Source organism: Falco punctatus (assembly GCF_963210335.1).
Source record: "Falco punctatus genome assembly, chromosome: 6".
In the NCBI taxonomy this organism is placed as follows: Eukaryota; Metazoa; Chordata; class Aves; order Falconiformes; family Falconidae; genus Falco; species Falco punctatus.
The window spans coordinates 6,823,712-6,841,618 of NC_137585.1; positions in this window are offsets into that span (position 1 = coordinate 6,823,712).

Genomic DNA, 17,907 nt, shown 5'->3' on the forward strand with positions numbered 1-17,907 from the left:
TTTGAACTCATTTCGCATTTTTTGTGGGTGAATTTCTTGGATTACCAAGAAAGTCTTGGCACAAGAGCCGGTTCCTTTCTATTCCTGCCCTGACGTGCAGGCTCCCTGGTGCTTTCTCCTAGCAGAAATGACCACACATTTCCAAAGCAGATGGCCTTGTCTTTACAGCCGCCTCTGATGACCAAAGAAGAACAGGGCCTGAGTAGTAAAAATAAAGTAAATTTAACTTCCATTGTTGGGTCCAGAGGGTATGCTCAACCTACACTCCTGTTGTTCTCCTGATTCGTGTTTCCCCCCCCCTCCCCCGCCCTTGACACATGCACTGTACCCTATGCATTTCCTGGTTATTCTACAGGGAACCAAAAAACTCAGAGAAAATGGGAGGGAGAAAGGGGACAGAAGCGTTTCTGAAGCACTGGTGTTTCACAGTGAAGCTGTAAAAGCCAGTGGCATTAGGTGAGCACAGCTGAATTACACACTGAAGGAAATGAACATCTGGAAGGTCTAGAAACAAAGGCATCCCTTCCTCGCGCTGTTCCCCGACAGCTCTTTAACTGGAGGTCTGGCTCTCTAAATCTCATCCATCTGAAGTCAGAGGGACTCTACCGGTGCCAAATTATAGCAGGGGACAGCGTGCCCCTAGGCATCCAAAAACATTCAGCTGTCCCACAGGCGGTCTGACATTAACGCTGACACAGAGAGGATGCTCCCCTGGCATCCTCGTGACTCTGCCACGGTACTTGGATGTCAGGACATGCCCCTGCAGCAGTGGGGTGCACAAACCTACCTCCCCGATGGTCTGCCCAGTCCTCCAGCACAGAGCTGTGGTTACCGTCGGTACAGGAGAGCCCCATTAGCAATTATCACCCAGGGCCTTTGCCTGATGGGAGGAAGTTTGCACAGCTTGTGGGGAGGGATTTTAACAGAAAATCAAACCACTGTTGCTTCTGCATCCCAACATAAAGTTGCCAGGTCTCTCACCCTTTGGTTCCCTACCCTTCCTGGGCTCTGGCAACACCTATAAAAGTCTAGAAAAATCTTTCCTGCAAGCCACTTTCTATCCGTTATAATGAGACAGAAGCATGCTGAGTGCAATGTTCACTTTAAGGGATTTTCATGATTGTGACTGATACTCCCTGAGAATAAGTTGGCGTGTTGCGCTTTAGGAGTGCAGTGATGGGCAGTGGATGGTGGCAGTAGTTCTACGTCCACTCCGGCCCAAGAGCCCCAGGTTTGCCTTGGCTCCCCTAGCAGGAGGCAAGAGCACTGTGTGAGAACCCCCAGCAAACATTCCCTTCACCTGCTAACCAAGCAGATGCAGCACTCGGAAATCACCCCATTGCATCCAGAGAAATGCCACCATGTTGATTTTGCCAGACTTAGGAGCAAGAACAGAAACCTGAGCCTTTTATACCTTGGTAGTGCTGTAACTCCTAGGCTAGTGGCCCTATGCATAGCCTCAGAGGGCTATAAATGACCAGGTTATAAATGACCACTACAGTCATCATTAAATCTGGGCCCCGTGTTCATGGACCACCAGGTCATAGAAACAATTTCTTAAATGTGTCGTCCATGTTTCATTTTCTGGGGTGGAACACTTGCTGGCTTCATTTTTCTGTTGGATTTTTTTTTTCCCCCATGAAAAAAAAACGCAACGTCTTAAAGGTTCATTTTCTCCCCAGCATGGAATGAACCCAAATGGCCAAACCTCAGCATTTTTCGCAAAGTGTAAGCCTTGTTTTGCAGCCAGACAAAGAGGGAGTGGAGCTCGAGCTGGATGTGTGGGTGGCTGTGGAGGCAGGTGAAGGTACCTGGAGAGTCTGCATATGCATAGCAGGTGCACGGAAGTGTGAAGAGAGGGAAAGCATGGATCTCACATGGTTGCATGTATGACATACTTGCATGTATGCATAGGGGTGCAGACACCCATGCACACGCACACATGCATATATACAGACATACTCATTTTTGTGAGCATCTGCCTGCGAGGAGCCCGAGTGTGCAGTCTGTGCGGAATCGGGTATGCAGAAGTGCTCCCTGGCTCCTCCGTCAGTTTAAAGACTTGGCAGGAGAATGGGAACAGTCATTGAAAAGCCTAATTTTCTGTGCTGAGCTTGTCTGGGGGACTGGGCTGTATGCTGTTTCTGAGCCTCCCTCTTGTACCTGCTCTCAGATCCTGTTTTGCCTTATAACTTTCCTTGTATTTGCTATTTCTTCCTTTCCCTCTTGCTGGCTCCTTTTCTGTTATTCCTTCTTCTCACGTTTCTTCCCTCTGCCACTTTTAAAATGTTTTTCTCCCTCCCTTGCATTTCTCCCTTCTGTTCCTCCTCTCTGGGTCTCTCCTCTCATTCCTCCCACGCTGGCATCCTCTCCTTTCTCTGCCTCCCTCCACTCCCCCCCCCCCCCCTTGCTCTCCATCCTGCCTCTTTCCCTCGCTCTCCTATCTCACATGTCTTTGTTTTCCCTTCCCTCTCCCCCTCTGCTCGGCCTCTCTCCCCTCTTCTCTCCCTCCTGCTTCCTCACTCCCTTCTCTCTCTGAAATAAACTTCCCCGTGTGAAGCCCCTGGCCACCTTCCAGCCTCTGGTGAGATGAAGGGTTCCCTGGCATACGCTCAGCTCTGCGCTCCATAGGGCATTGTAACCACTGGTACCAAGGCTATAAAATCTTTAGTGTCTCTAGGAAAGATGACTGTAAATTCTTCAGAAGTCCCACCATGGGTGTAAAGATTCCCCCCCCACCTCTCCCCTCCTTCCCTGGGCCTCTGTGAAAGGGGCTATGTAGTAAAACAAGGGGCTCACTCCTCCCCTTTGCTAAAGCCCCAGCTCTGATCAGGATTTCAGTGGAGCATGGCTCTCCCCATTGACTTCAAGAGGAGATTTCAGTACCCTGCAGAGCAGAGAAGCAGTTCTCGCCGCTCTTTTGGTCACTTAGGTATTTGACTTTATAAACATGATTAAAAAATGCTAAGAAAGCGCTGAAGAGAGGCAGGCCTCCCCTCTAAATGTTGAGCAAACAGAAACACACGAAGCATTGTTAGGCTCTGAAAGATGAACCAGCCTCGGGCCAGCAAGGGGGTGTGGGGAAAGCAGGCGGTGCATTAAAAATAGGTTAATTCTCACATATTACAGATTTGCTTGAAGATCGCAAAAGGTGGGTTTTGCTTTTTTTTTTTTTTTTTTTTTTTTTTAAACTGGTTTCCAACCTGACGAACGCCAAGCAGACCTCCTCAGGGGTATTCAGCAGGGAATGTAGCCGAGGTTCCGCACAGCCAGCAGAGATTCCAGCTTTTGACCCTGGGGATGTGTGTTTAGCAAGAGTCAGACCTGGTTACTGTCAGGCTGGTGGGTAGCTGGGGCTCAGACGTGCGCAAAGAGCAGAACAGGCCATCATGACGTTTTTCTTATCTAGCGCATAAATTTCCTGGCGCTTGGCATGTGGAGAGAGAGCACACGGCTCCCACGTGAAGAGCCATATGGCAAAAGCTTTTTGCTACTGCCACAAGCCTGACAGACCTCCCATGCCAGGCACAAAACACACACCGGGCTCCCACCCCACACTGCCAGCCGCCACCGGCCCTGGAGCATCCTGCCGGGGCTGCCGTACGGACCCGGAGCAGCAGAGGCACCACGCTCACCATGGAGAACCCGTGAGGTGCAACAGCCCCAGCGGAACTGAGCCTGAAGTGTCTGTGCAATTCTCGCTGTCAGTGTGAAAGACTTGACAGGTTTGCAAATACCAGGCCCGTCTTTCTAAATGAGCTGTACTTTGGCATGTGGCGGGGCTGGCAAATTCCCTGGGGCTTCCAAGTCGGTGTTGGAGGTAAGGAAGCCACCGTTGACTTCTCTAGGTTATGGCACAAGTTAATTTTGCAAGATACGGGATGACAAATTTGGGGCATTTGTATTCTCATTGATTACCGTCCATAGTGCCAGGCTGCCACTATTTAGCACGGAGGGGAAGCACGGAGGAGAAAGTGGGGGGGCTGTGCTGTTGGTCTGGCAGGATGGCACATGTAGGGGGGACCCAGGACTGCGGTGGAGCCAGAGGGAACATGGGCTGCAGGAAGAGGCTTTGATGAAACTGCATCTGTGAAAACTAGCAGAGAATGTTGTAGATAAGGAGTGCTGTGAAGCTGGCAGAGCCTCGTGGAAGGCTGTCCAAAGCACCTGGCTCTTTGGTTATCGTTTGAATAGCAGATCTGCCCAAAATGGAGGCAAGCATTGAGTGGAAGTTGCATGGCTTTTTTGTTTTGCTTCTCCCTTTCGCTTCGCCTTGCCAAGACCTGCTCCCCACTCTTCCGGCTGAAGAACTGCAAAGGCATTTCCCACCTCCCCACTTAACTGCAAACAGTTACCAACAGCCCCTTTCAACCTCCTTTGCAGCCTCCTCCTCCTCCCAGGGTGCTTTAAGCGTAGCCAAGCTTCCTCTCCAGTCACTGCTACCTCCACAGCCTCTTCCGAGCTTTTGGTGTTCTGCCCTATTGTTTCCGTGGGGTCGTGGGGATCAGCTCCCGCACTCCATTGATACGCCAGTTCCTCCAGCCCTGCTGAAACCTGACGTGCTCAGCCCATTGTACAGCAGCAGGCACAGACGTGCCCCCATGTGTTCGTCTCTCTGGTGGTTCGCTCTCTGGGTCCTGGTGGGTACTATAACAGAGTGGACGTCAGCGGACATCACAGGACCTAGGCTTCCTTCCCAGTTACACCACTTTTTAAAGAGTGGTGCTTTGGATTGAGTCACATCTTCATACATGCCCCAGTTACACCAGACATAAAATCGGGTTACACACTCTGACCAGTTTTGGCAGCTGATCTCGTAGTTAGCTATCTGCTGAGGCACAGCTGATGGCCTCCTCCTCTAGATGACCTCCTCCATTTTGAAGCTGAGATACTCGGGTCTGAAAAGCCCTAAGCCAAGACAGAGGGAAAGCCACGTCCCTGGGCATTAATACCAATTCCCGTCCTTAGCAAAGCTGGCGAGTTGTACATCCTCTTTCCCACATGGTTTCATGGAATGGTGTGTGTCCCCCGCTGCATGCTGCCTTCCATAGGGACTGCCAGCGTGACATCTGGGAAGGGGCAACATCAGACACAAACCTCCAGCACAGTGTGGTTGGCGTGGGGGGATGTGCCAGCCAGTCTGAAGCCTTGCTGGTTGGTGGGACCCTGCACAAAGCTGGGACGACTGTCCCTTGGGTGGGGGCACTTGAGGCTGGGGCCAGAGCATCAGCTGGTCAGTGGGGCAGAGGGAGCCAGCCACAGAGGAGGGAAGATGTCACAGGGCCAGGAGAGGAGTGGGGTGACAGCCTCCAGGCTGAGTGTAGCCCCATGAGGGGACTGAAGGTGGTGGTGGGGAGGTGCTGAGAGGTACCCCTCTGTGGACCAGTGCCAGCTCTGCCCCGCTGCTTAGCCCAGGACGTGTGCTGAGCTGGGCAGTGCTGGTGGGGGAGGAAAAGAGGGGCTGCAGGTTGCACCCTTCTTCACCCTCACAGCAAATCCATCCCTTTGGTTTTCTCCGAACAGCCCCCCTCGCCAGATATTTTGGCCATGCAGCCCATAGAGAGAAGGTGCAGGGGCATGGGGGTGGGAGTGGAGGATTCAGGTGGCAGCATTTGTTCTGTGTCCTCCTGGTGGCCCTGAAACCCTCCAAACCTCATTTTTCAATAGGCCACCAAAACAACCACTAGATGTTTAATGACTTTCGATCTCTCCTGCCCCAGACTGGCTTTGAAACAGTGACTCAGATGCCAAAGTCCCAGTAGCGAAGTGGCTTTTTAATGACACGACTCGAGCTCGAATTCCAGGCACAGGGGGAGGCTTTGACACTGCTGTTTGTTTTCTTATTGGAGAAGTTCAAGAGAAGCTCAAGGCTTAAAAGCAAACCCTTGAAAGCAAAGCATTCCTAATCACATAAAAGTGTCTGCACAGGCCAGGGCTGAAGAGGGGGCTTGTGACTTTAATCTTTGCATATCCCTTTCTTTCTTCAAGCATCTCTCCCTCTCACGGACAGACAGACAGACACACACACACACAGCTCTCCCCAGCGCCAATAGTATAATGCTCCCGGAGAGGAAAGCAGAGGAAGAGGAGGAGGAGGAAGCCGGCCCGCCTGCCTGCCCCCATGCTGAGCCCGAGCAGACTTTGTGAGAAAGCTTCTCTCCATCTGCAGCCCAGCCCGGTGGGAGTCAATTAATTCTGAATAACCTAAACCGACAGAGGTATTTGCATTCACAACCTGACTGATGACCGTATAAAATTGATTTATGAATTGAAGTACTTTCCCTCCCCTTATCCCCGATTCAAGCCATAATTGATTATACGTGCTGCAGCGAAATTAAAGAAAAGAAAATTAAAAAAAGAAAAGAAAAAAGGGAGGCCCCACAGACGCTGCTCTATATTCTCAAGGTTTCCCGGGATTAGCTGATCTATTCATCACTTTTTTTTTTTTATTTAAAAAGTTGCTTCCTTTCCCCTCTCCACCAACTTCCCCCCCACCTTCATCCCTACCCCTCACCGCCACCTCTCAGCCCAGGCAGCAGCACGGTGGGTCGTACCTCGGGAGAGATGATGGGAGGCACCGCACCCCCTCAGCAACATTCCCACAGCGTGATGGTGAGAGGACCTCAAGACTGACACCCTTCCTCCCAGGGCAGAACAGACCCCTCCTGAAGGAGAGGGAGCCTAAACTAGAAGTCCTCAACCCACGACTGCCCGAAGCTCACGCTTAACTTGTTGCCTTGGAACTGCCCCATTGTAGACCTTTATGGGGTGGAGACTTCACTTGGCCCTTCTGACCGGTCATCTCTAATGAGAGATGCTTTCTCATCATACTCATACAACGCTCATACAATGCTTTTCTACTTACCTAGGGAGAACTGCTGTGTGAAAGCAAATGCTACTGGGCAAGATCCACTTGCCCAATGTTGATAGGAAGCGCAAGAATTCTTGCTGGAAGCAGCTGAATGATACAACTCCCCAGATTTCCTCCTGGCACTTAATATACAAATATTGAGCTGGATCCTGATGACCCTTTTAATCTTCCTTCCCTCGTTATCCACCTACTCATCCCTGTCTGTGATCCCATTTTCCTTATCTACTCATTGTTTTTCTTCCCATTTACATATGGGAAAACAGAGGGGCATACCAGCGGTGGGAACTGAACAAAAACATAGAGCTAATCCATGGGACAATCTCGGGCACAATATGGGTCACCTCTTAGTCCTGCTCTCTTTTCTCTCTGCTTCCTTCTAAACCCTTAATGTTATTTTATTTATTTTTTTTTTTTAAGGAAAAGAGTATGTCCTCTTATTTTCTTTCACTTGAGTGGGAAGAGGCAAACAAAAACCTGGATGAAGTGCAACTCATATATGATTTCATTAAAACCCATTTGCCTACAGTGCTCTGTAAGGCTGACAGACCTCTTGAGCAGGTACGTCCAACTTCCTATCACTTTGCACAGTTCCTTTTACATTAAGGGGAACTATAGCACAGGAAAGTATTAAAATCAAATCTTTCCAGCAGCTGGACACAGGATGGCAACGTCATCTGTGTGCTACCTCCAGTGAAGCAAGAAAGGCCATGATCTAAGCGAACCAAGGCTGGGATTTTTAGCTAGACCATTCCCGGCGCCTACAGATCCAATGGGGAGAGCTCATTTATTTTAACCTCCACAAAGTGGTCTTGCTCAATTTGAGTAACGCCAAGCAGAGGAAAAGGGCTCAGGGAATAAACATCAAACAAGGCCATTTCCCTTCAGAGGGGCTTCCAGCAAGCAGCTTGTCCAGGGACTTTCGCCTGGCAGCTGTGGTGCTAGCTGCGGGGTTCAAGGAGAAACTGCTTTGCTTGCTGCCAACACGCCTGAAGAGGATGAGGAAGGGGCAAGCAGGGAGGCAGCACTGTGCAGGGATCTGGCTGTGCCCCCTCTGCCGCAGCTGCCTGCCTGCCCCCACATCCCCCCCCACCTCACGCCTTTGTCCTGCCCTGGGACAACTTTGCTAAAAGTTCAGTTTTGCAGGTGCCTGAGCTCGTTGCGCCGGGGGTAAGGGGAAGGCTGGGGGAAGTGGGGCTCTGTCTGTGTAATTAAAGCCAAAAGTCCCACGCGGTGCTAGGATGCTGAACAGTAACCGTCCGCTCACATCCCTGGTGGAGGCTCTGGGCTGAGCCTGGAGGTACGCAGAAGGTTTCAGAGCAGGATTCGGGAGATATTACCAAAAATCACAGCGACCCAGGGGGCAGAGCTCTGCATCCGAGGAGTGAGACTCTGCGCAGAATAAAGCCCGCTTCAGAGCAAATAATGCCTTCATGCTGTGAGCCTTGGGGCATAAATTGGGAAAGAGCCCCTTATCGCCCTGAAAAGTCTACAAGACCTGATTCCTGGAAAACGGTGCTGTGGCCACCCTACCTGTCAGGTCTGGTCTGAGGCTCTGCCATGGTCTCTGGCCCCCTCCCAGCTGCAAGGCTTTTCAGACACTTGCTGTGCAGGGAGGACCTGTTTCACCCTGAAGCAACATCAGAGGCAAATCCATTGTCCTGGCCCTGGAGGAGTTCTCCAAACCCTTCACCTTCCTGCTGAGATGAACAAGCCTCCCATTTCAACAGCAGCAGCTCCAGCCCTCAACAAAGGGCACTGTATGTGGGCTGGGCCCACATGCAAGCTTCTGCCTTCTCACCAAGAATGCCTGTCCAAATTAAGCTAACTCATAAAGGCTGTCTGTGGCTTGAGGAGGTGATGGCAAGCAGTGCATGGGCAGCTGACTTGCTCAGGAGCCAGCAGACACCAGAGGTTGCAGGCTACATCTACACTCACATGTCACCTGGTAGCTGGAGATGGAAATCTGTGAATTTTTTCATCCCAGGCTAAGGCACAGAGCTTTGGGATGCACATCTGGCAGTGCAGGGTGGAGGTGGGCAGCAGCCCTGGCAGAGGAGGGCATTGCCCAGTACCCCCATCCACCCGGCTCCCTCCCGCCCCGCTGCAAGGAGTCTCGCAGATGTCAGCCCCCACAAAAGCACGCAAGCGGGAGGGACGTCAGCACAGATTTACATCCGAAGGTCGCCATGTCCTGAGTGGTAAACGGGTGGACAAAGAAGTTAATCGAGGAGTCAAAAAGGGCAACCTGAAGACGAGAGGCAGCTGGGAGTGTGGAAGCAGAAATCAAGGCAATTAGCAGGAAAAAAAGAGGGAGAGTTTTGCATGCCTTTCCGATTTTTCCACATGGAAAAAGCAGCACCGCATTATCCAAAACTGAATTATTTTTACTGTCAGCTGAGAGAGAGAAAACAGGAGGCTTGAACTGATGCCTCCAACAGCAATCACGGCCTGTCTTTCTTCCCACACACACCAGTGACCCCTCTGTGGACAAAGCAGCTCCCTGACATTTCCGAGCTTGCAGGGCAAAAGCAGTGCCGCCCCTGCCCGCACCCACACAGACAGGCTCTGCTGTTAAATACCTGCTGTGGCAACGCACCGGAGCACCTGTCAGAAAATTAATATTGATCCCGCGCAACGTGCCATACAAACATGGAGCTTAAAGGCGGCCGGTGTTGCCCAGGGCTTGCAGCACAACTATCAGCAGCGGCACCAGGTCACTGCAGCCTGCAGCCAGGCAGGCATTTCTGAACTATTGTTCAGGGTACAGACTAAGGTCATGTTCCCTTTTAAGCTGAGTCAATCTTTTTACTGAGTTCATTGGGAGCTCGGGACGAAGCCAGTGGCTGCTAGATGGACCAAGTGTCATCTTTCAGAGCTTGGATGGAGCTGTATTAGCCTGTGGGTGTTTGGGGTGTGGAGAAAGCAGCACCACCATCCATGTAACTAAAAACAAACCAGAAAAAAATGTTTCAAAAATAGTGATAAACAAGTATAATTTTTTATGCCTTTCTCTGCTTCTTTAAAAAAGCCAAACTTGTGAGAAACTGCTTTCCAGAGTGGCAGGATCTGTTAGATAAGGCATTTTTTAATTGCACAAATTAAATTACACTCCTTTTTTAACAGCACAAATCGATCAGCTGCCGTCTAGTAGTGTTAACTCACTAGTCAGGTGAGTACCCACCACTACTACCAGGTGGGTACCAGAGGGGCTGGCTGCTCCACCCACCCGCCCAGATCTTGCTGGGCTCTCTGCCGCTAACGTGCCCACTCTTCATGGAGAAGCTCTAACAGGCACTTGCTGTACAACATCTGGATTGCCACAACGACCTCTTGGCAAGCAAAAACCTGTGTACTGTCTCCAGGAAAGCCGGCTCCCCTCTCGCAGTAATGGGAAGCTCTTGGGCAACACAAAGGATGAGGACTCGCTGCTTTGCCCATGGCGTGAGCAGCGTTGGGGATGGGGGTCTCTCCAAGGGCCTCTGGACTTGAACTGGGAGATAGCTTGGTACTTGTCTCTCTTAACCTAGTGTGGCAGATAGCCTTGCTCGGCAAGCAATCCTGGAAGGGGCTGGACTTCCATGTTTTATCACTATATATACGCGGTGGCAAAAATAGATCATCTGCCTAAGTAAGGCAGGATAAAAAATTTTTTTGCTAAATGCCCAGGGACTCTTGACTGGCTGAGCCCATCCTTTTTGGCACAGGGTCTACTTGAAATCCAGAGATAAAAGACTATGAGAAAAAAAAGTAGCTCATGGTCATGATCCAAGTCATTTAGCTCAATATAAGGGTAATTGGGTGTCATCCTGGGGTCTGTGTAACACAAAAGATCAGGCTAGCTGGTCTAATGATCTCTTTTGGCCTTCAAACCTATGAACTGATGCCCTATCTTTCAAATACTCATTTTCTCTCTAAAAAGCTGAGTGCATATTAGGTCTAAAATATAAGTGTCTCATGTTGCCAATACCATTGTGCTGGGCATGTTTGGTAGTCGCACCCTCGTCCAGCTGCCTCAAGAGCTGTTTTTTCTACACTTACCCCTGTTTGGTTGCTTCTGTTATTAGATTCCACAGTGACAGACCCTGGAGAAATGCAAGAGGGTGGGGTTTTATTTTATTTCTTTCCAGCTGTAAATGTGTGAATACTTTTATCACAGATTGTCTCTGCAAATGTCACAGACAATGAGGCATTTCTGCATGAGTCAAGCCAAAAGCATAAAAATGTCTCCTGGATAATATTTTGTCTGCAACACTGGTACGTGTTTGTGCAACTGGCTTCGGGACAAAGACAAAGACCCAGCCTTTCCTCTGGTGAGTATCTGAGCATCCTCAGGAAGGAGTAAGGTGACTGTGGGGACAGAGCTGCCATGTTACACCTGGGAGGGGAGATTTTCTTTGCCCATTTCCCAAGCTCAGAAAAAACACAGCGGGGATTTGTTTCTCGAAGCTGCAGCTCAACGGCAGTGCCGGCAGGTCATATTTTACAACCAGGGCTGAGGCAGGATGAAAAACAGAGAGCTAGTTTCTCGATGGCCCTGGCTTTACACCGAAATCCCACCCTACTCCCTCCTTGCGGTGCCAATGGCCTCCAAGTGTGTAGGGACCTTGCTCCTCACACCGTTTACAGATTTTTCTCCCCCCTGCCTCCCCGCCCCTTTCTTTGGGAGAAACTTACTTCTCTGCAGAGGCTTCTCCCTCCATCTCTCCCCCCGCCACCCCGCTCAGCATCCCCTCACCTCCACCACAAAACCGCCACACACACGCAGGCACGCACTCACAGGCAGGCACAAAGGCTTTAAAAGCCGCCCTTTATGTCCCCCCACAGCTGCCCGCGCAGCCCCTGCTCCAGCGCTCGCCTGGCAAGGACATGTATTCTTCGGCTCCCAAAGGCCCCCATTGCTGTCAATTAGTTACGGGACGCCACCGGGATTCAAGGCTGACAGCTCTGGCAAAGCAGGAGAAATGGGCTCAGTGGGGAGCGAGGGGGCCTGCCCTCTTTCTTCCCCCCCACGTCTTTCTGCCCACAAGAAATACCTTTCTCAGTGAGGCTTTTTAAGCACACACACCCCCCAGCCCGCTGCCCACGCATGCACGCAGGGACATGCACGTACAGGGATGCACGGCGCCGAGAGATAGGGGGTCATCAATATCTCTGCATGTTTCTTTCTCCCCTCCCCTCCATCCTGGTGTCCAGTTACAAATCCCCCCATCTCTCAGCTCCCTGGGACAAGCGTAACATCTTACTTCTTCCCGAGTTTCCCACCCAGGCTGGCTTTTTGGAAGGGGAGGGATAGGGGAAGGTTAAAACACGACTCTGCAACAAGTGTGGGTTTCATGCAGTGGTGCTTTATCCGCCGCCACTGCTGCTGGGCATTCGCATCTCTTTGCGTGCAACCTGGAGTGTAACACGGCAAGTTCGCAAAGAGAGGGGGAGTAAAGCCAGGAGGGGGATGCTGACCTGGTGATTTCACGGCAGACATCGGTGCTATGAGATTTAGGAAAAGAAACAAGGGCTGTAATGGTTTGGGAGTGAGGGACCTTTTTAGCCAGACCGTGGAAATAAGATATATTTCAAGAGAAGGCATTCCCACGCTTTCAGCCCTGATAGTGGGTGTAGAAGAAAATCCAACATGGGCATCAGCTTTGGTGATCTGAAATGAGATGTGTTTTATGTGAACCCCAGCTTTGGCTGCAGTCATAAATGCCAGCTAGAAGTGGGGTTCACCCAATCCTAACTCGGTCTCTGTATTTGTATCTTCCCTAGATATTTGGATAATATGGAGGCTCTTATACCAGTTGTGGATTTGGGCCACCCAAAGTAGTCTCTGTGGATCAAAGAAGCATAACAAAACAGTATTTAGGTATTTTTTTCCTTCTGTCTTCTGTAAGCTGTTTGTGTGTCCCTTGTCAAGTCACTTCATCAAGCACCCACCCGAGCCACAAGTAGCTTCCCTCACTGGCCCACCACTTTGTCTCCCACCCGAAGGCAAACTAAGTCGGGGTGACTGCATTTCACACGCCTTCTTGGACTCAAACAATCCTTTCATCTGAAACACTCGAAGATAAGAGCAGATCAGATTCAATTTCTTGGACTGAAATCCTTCCCTGAAGTTTGGACCGTGACTGGACCCAACCCAGAAAAAGAGCAGTCTTTTGGTTTGGCTGCATCTGAAGCCTCCAGCTCAAGCCCACACGGCAGAGTCTTGCACAAACAGCTCATCTCGAGAGACTTCTGCTTCCTGGAGAGATGAAATCTTTCAGAAACAGTGTAAGAAGGGATTTCAAGTCCCTAGGAAAAAAAAAAATCATCCTCTCCACTCCCACCCACAGCTTGGCATTGACATGGAACCATGGACCCCTGCCTAATTCAAAATCAGATTTAGACAACAAGCTCTGGGCTATTACAGTGGGAAAGAAGCCTTCACTGGGAGTAGAAAAACCCATGGACATCCATGAAAGCTGGTGGAGGATGTGGGGGGAGTTGTGCGTGGCTTAAATTGGGTGTGCACTATTATTTTCACACTGTGGGTGCTGGGGAGCAAGCAAGGCAGCAAAAAGTCTCGGTATTACAAAGGGCAGATGTGGTAAATAGTTCACAAGAGAGGCTAACAGCCTTCCCAGGCCTCCGGAGGAATAAGCTGTCCAAGGAATGGCTTCTAAATGAAACAGCCTCCGTGCAGTTTCTGCGTCAGGACAAAGGATAGGTTTATTTTGGAAATGCTAGTAAAACTGCTGTCTGCGAGCTGTAAGGTCATACAGCAAAGGTCTGGCTGATGTCTGGTGAGGAAGCATTCCTCTGGGCCTCCTCTCTCAGTGAGCAAATGCAGGCCTTGTAAAAAGGAATAATATATTCCCCGTTTCCCTACAGAGCAGTACTGCAATGAGTGAACTCACTGCAATGAGTTCAAACCTACTCGTCCTGCAGCATGAAGTGAAGTTCTCTTCACATAAAGCGAACCCTTAGTAACAAAATGGTCTGGATCCCAATCAAGAGATTGGTGACACTCAAGGATTTGTCAGATGATGGCACATGCAAAATGCAATGATCATGTCTCATATTTACTTGTGCACAGCAAGGCAGAAGAAACCTATATTCACAATGGGCACTGGTGCTGGCTGCTTCATTGATAGACCATCCGAAAAAAGAGAGTATTGCACCGGATAAGATGAACTCTCTTTTCCCTCTTTTGACAGGTCCATGTTACTGCTGCCAGTATGTTACACATTTTACAGCCAAGCTGAGAAGTCATTGGCTTCCATGGCCATAATCCAGAATTTCTCGCCTTTTTTGTTTGGTTGTTTTTTTTTGTTCATACAACCATCTACAATGATCACATATTGCTCTTTTAAAATGTCTCTGAAAACAAACCTTCCCAGAAAGGAAAAGTTCAAGGCATCTGTGTTTGGTACCTAAGTGTTGAACCATAGTGACTTCTGGGCTATGGACCTCAATATGCCAAGCAAAAAGCAGTAAGAGCACAGATGAGAAAGGCTGAAGTGGAAATGCCGAGGGATGTCTCATAAGTAATGGAAATGCATCAGCAGTATCGAGGCGGGAGGGGGGCGGGAGACGATGATGAAGGGGATGGTGATGGGTGGCCAACGAGGAGAGTGAAGCTCACACAGCACTTGCTGGGAGACCAGTTGGGTCATGTGCTTTCTCATCTGGCTGTGGAAAAGCTGACAAAGAATTTTAAGGCATGAAAAAGTCAAAATAGCCTCTTTAACCATCAGGTGAGGAAAGAAGCCACCCACCCACCTCACTTCTCCATGCCTCCTTCGCCACCTTCGCCCCATTGAGCACCTTGTACCTGAGCTGCTGAAAACAGCCTACAGTGAGAGATGCTTGTCACCGTGTCTAAGTGCATCACTGACAGGGTCAAAAGATCCAGCTCACCACCTCAAGGAGTGAGCAGGTAACAAACTGACGGAGATTTCCTGCTGCAGACAATGTTGGGGAAAGTTAGGAAAAGGTAAAAGTGATCTCCAGGATGAAATTTTCCCCAAGTAGCCCCACAGAACTGCTGGCTCTCTTCCATCTTGCATGCTAATACAGAAACATGAGTTTCTCAGGCAGGGCTGAAAGGAAAACACATGTCTCATATCACACCGGACCCCTGGGACTGGGATGGGGGGTAGGAGGATTTGAGGCAAGAAAGATCTTTTTTCTCCTTTCCATTCCCATTAGCGCTGAGCACCACACAGGAAGAAAGAGGTTTGATGTCCAAAGAGCCAGCTGCTCTCCCTCTCCCTGGTTTTGCTGATGGAGGTACAGGCCTGGGGGAAACATCCCAGCGGTCAGTGTCCTGCTGGGATGGAGTACCTCGCTTGTCCTCTTGGGCAGGTTAAAGAAACTTACAGTTTGCTCTAGTTTGCATTGGGTAGAGGCAGAATTAAAGACCGCACCGAGTCTGTAAAGGAATGAAATCTTTCTGAAAGGTGACTTTTAATCCAGCTTTTGAGAAAAGTTTTGTGGTCTGCATTGGATTAGACTGTTGTGATGCTCCCTCTGGGGACACCCTGTGATTTACTTCCTGGGCTCAGGAGGTGGGGAGCACAGGTCTGCTTTGCAGCAAAGGTCAGCTTTGCCCTCACCTTAAGACTTGTAGCTCTGCATTAAAATGCACAACTGCGAGAGATAAATCCCTTGTTCTAGAAACGCAGTTTAGTGGGAAAGGCTGCCCAGGCAGCTCTTCCTGATCTGAAGCACTTGAGGAGCAGCTCCACCTGGGAGATGGTTCAGTGATGAGGAGCCAGAGTTAAAAAGCAAGATTCAGGTCCTGCCCTGCCACCAGTGCCCTGGGTGACCTTTTGCAAATAACTTAGGCGACTACGGTGTTTCACATTCCACAGCTGTTTTAACCAGGGCTGGTTACACCCAACTGGCTCTAACCTCAGCTGGTCATAACCCCAGACAATTGTAAGCATGGTAGAGTAGCAATGCATCAGCTTCTTGGACTATGCATGTCACAGGCTGTGGTACTCCAGCAACCAAGTGGAGATGCATGGGACAGTGGAAATACTATTCTGCATGAGTTTTGGGCTTAATAAACACAGCAACACTGGGCTGCAGAGCCTGCAAACAAACAAGCAAAAGCTTAAGATGTAATAGCATGGGGATACAACATGGCACTCCTTTCCATTTCAGACAAGATGAATTTCTGCAGGGTCTCCTCTCTGACACAGATCTCTTTATTGCAAAGCTGGGCAGGAAGGTATTTTTCATACTTCATGAGCTCCAGGCTTCATTAAAAACTTTTTCCCTTTTTGTGCCACACTCCCACAAAAAGTTGAAATCTGAAAAAATACTGCAAATCAACAAGCAAAAAAAACCCCAAAACTTTTTTATCTATATATAAACTTTGTTGGTAAACACCCTTTGATCCATGAGATTAGTATGTCTCTCCAAGACTGCTGGTACACAATGTGCTGGCCATTTGAAATCTCCCTCCCACCCTCATGCTAGTGGTCAGCCTCAATTGCTGTGACCCACTCAGCGTGCCATGACTTTCTCAGCAGCAAAACCAGCAAAAACATTTCATTTTATAGGTCCTTTTCCAGTTGAGGAGCAGCCTCTCTGTGACCAGACGTGGCCATCAGATCTCCAAAGTCTCTGCTCCTCTGGTGGTCCATGCACGGCTGTGTCTGCAGTCTTGAAGGTGTCAAGCATCCCAGGCTGACAGGCAGCATTCCATGGTGCAGGTGAGGGATGCAGGGACAGGTGCGGATGCCACAGGATATTTAATGCTGCACAGCTTAATCTGGAAGGGTTTCACGCAGGATGGTGTGCAATTTAGAAAGGCACAATCTCCTTGGTTCTTCCAAAGAGTGATTTGATCTACGAGCGCTTCAAGGGAGAGAGAGATTCCCAATATCAAAGGGCTTTTTAATCTGGCAGAAAAGGGCATTTATGAGAACCAGCTGCTAGCAGCTGAGGTCAGACAAATTCAGACTGAAAATCAAGGTGCACGTTTTCAACTGTGAAAGTAATTAATCTGTAGGGCACATTACCTAGAAGGGCAGCGGCGGCTTGGTCGCCAGCAGGCCTGAAATCAGGACCAGATGTTTTCCTGGAAAAGATGATATCACCTCGGCAGGGACGGCAAGCTTGGACCAGGAACCATGTGGGGCCAGGCTGGAGAGTCACAATTGCTGCTGCCACCAGCCTTACAGTCCATGCTCTGTGCAGGAATGTGTTTTATATATATATATATACACACACACACATATATGTATATGTGTAGCTTCACACGTACAGCCCCAGTTAGCATAGACCAGCATCCCTGCAGCCAAGGGTCTTCTCAGCACACTATTTATTTACCCATTTCAGTCTTACAGTGCTGCACAAGCACCTGGCCCAAGCTCAGGGGCCAAAATCTCCACAGCATCCTCAATGTCTGACCTGGTGATGGGACTGCAGTGGCGGGGAGAGTGGCCAGATGCCCACTTACCTGGCAGGGAGGGATGCCCGACACTGCACACCTTCCTGCCGCAGCCCCCCCACAGTCTCTTTCTTTAAGCTGGCACTGCCTCACAGCCCCTCGAGTGGTGCCTGGAGCTTCCATTGAGAATCAGTGGATTGGGCAAAATCCTATATCCACCCCTTCTTCCCCGCCCCCAGCCCTCCTTGGCTGAGCTGCAGCCCAGATCTCACAAAAACAACAACAAAAAAAAAAAAAAAGAAAGAAAGAAAAAGGAAAAAAAGAAACCCCCAACCCTCCACGCTGCCAACAACAGCAACAAACAGGCCCCAGCCCCTATAATTGATGGCCTCAGCAGAGGGACCCTACTTGTCTGGCTGCCTCCCTGGCCCCCAGCCCCCTTCCCGCCAAGCCCCTGCTGTTGCTGAGTCTATCCTTCTTCTTCTCCTCCTCCTCCTCCTCCTCCCCCCCCCCTCTTTTTTTTTTTTCCTCCTGGTTAACAAGAGTGCACTGTATAGCAGCGGTCCCTCCCTCCATCCTGCTTACACCCTTTCTTAAGGGCTTTCTAATTTTTTTTTTTGGGGGGGGGAGGAGGGAGCAGGGGGAGCAGCATGCA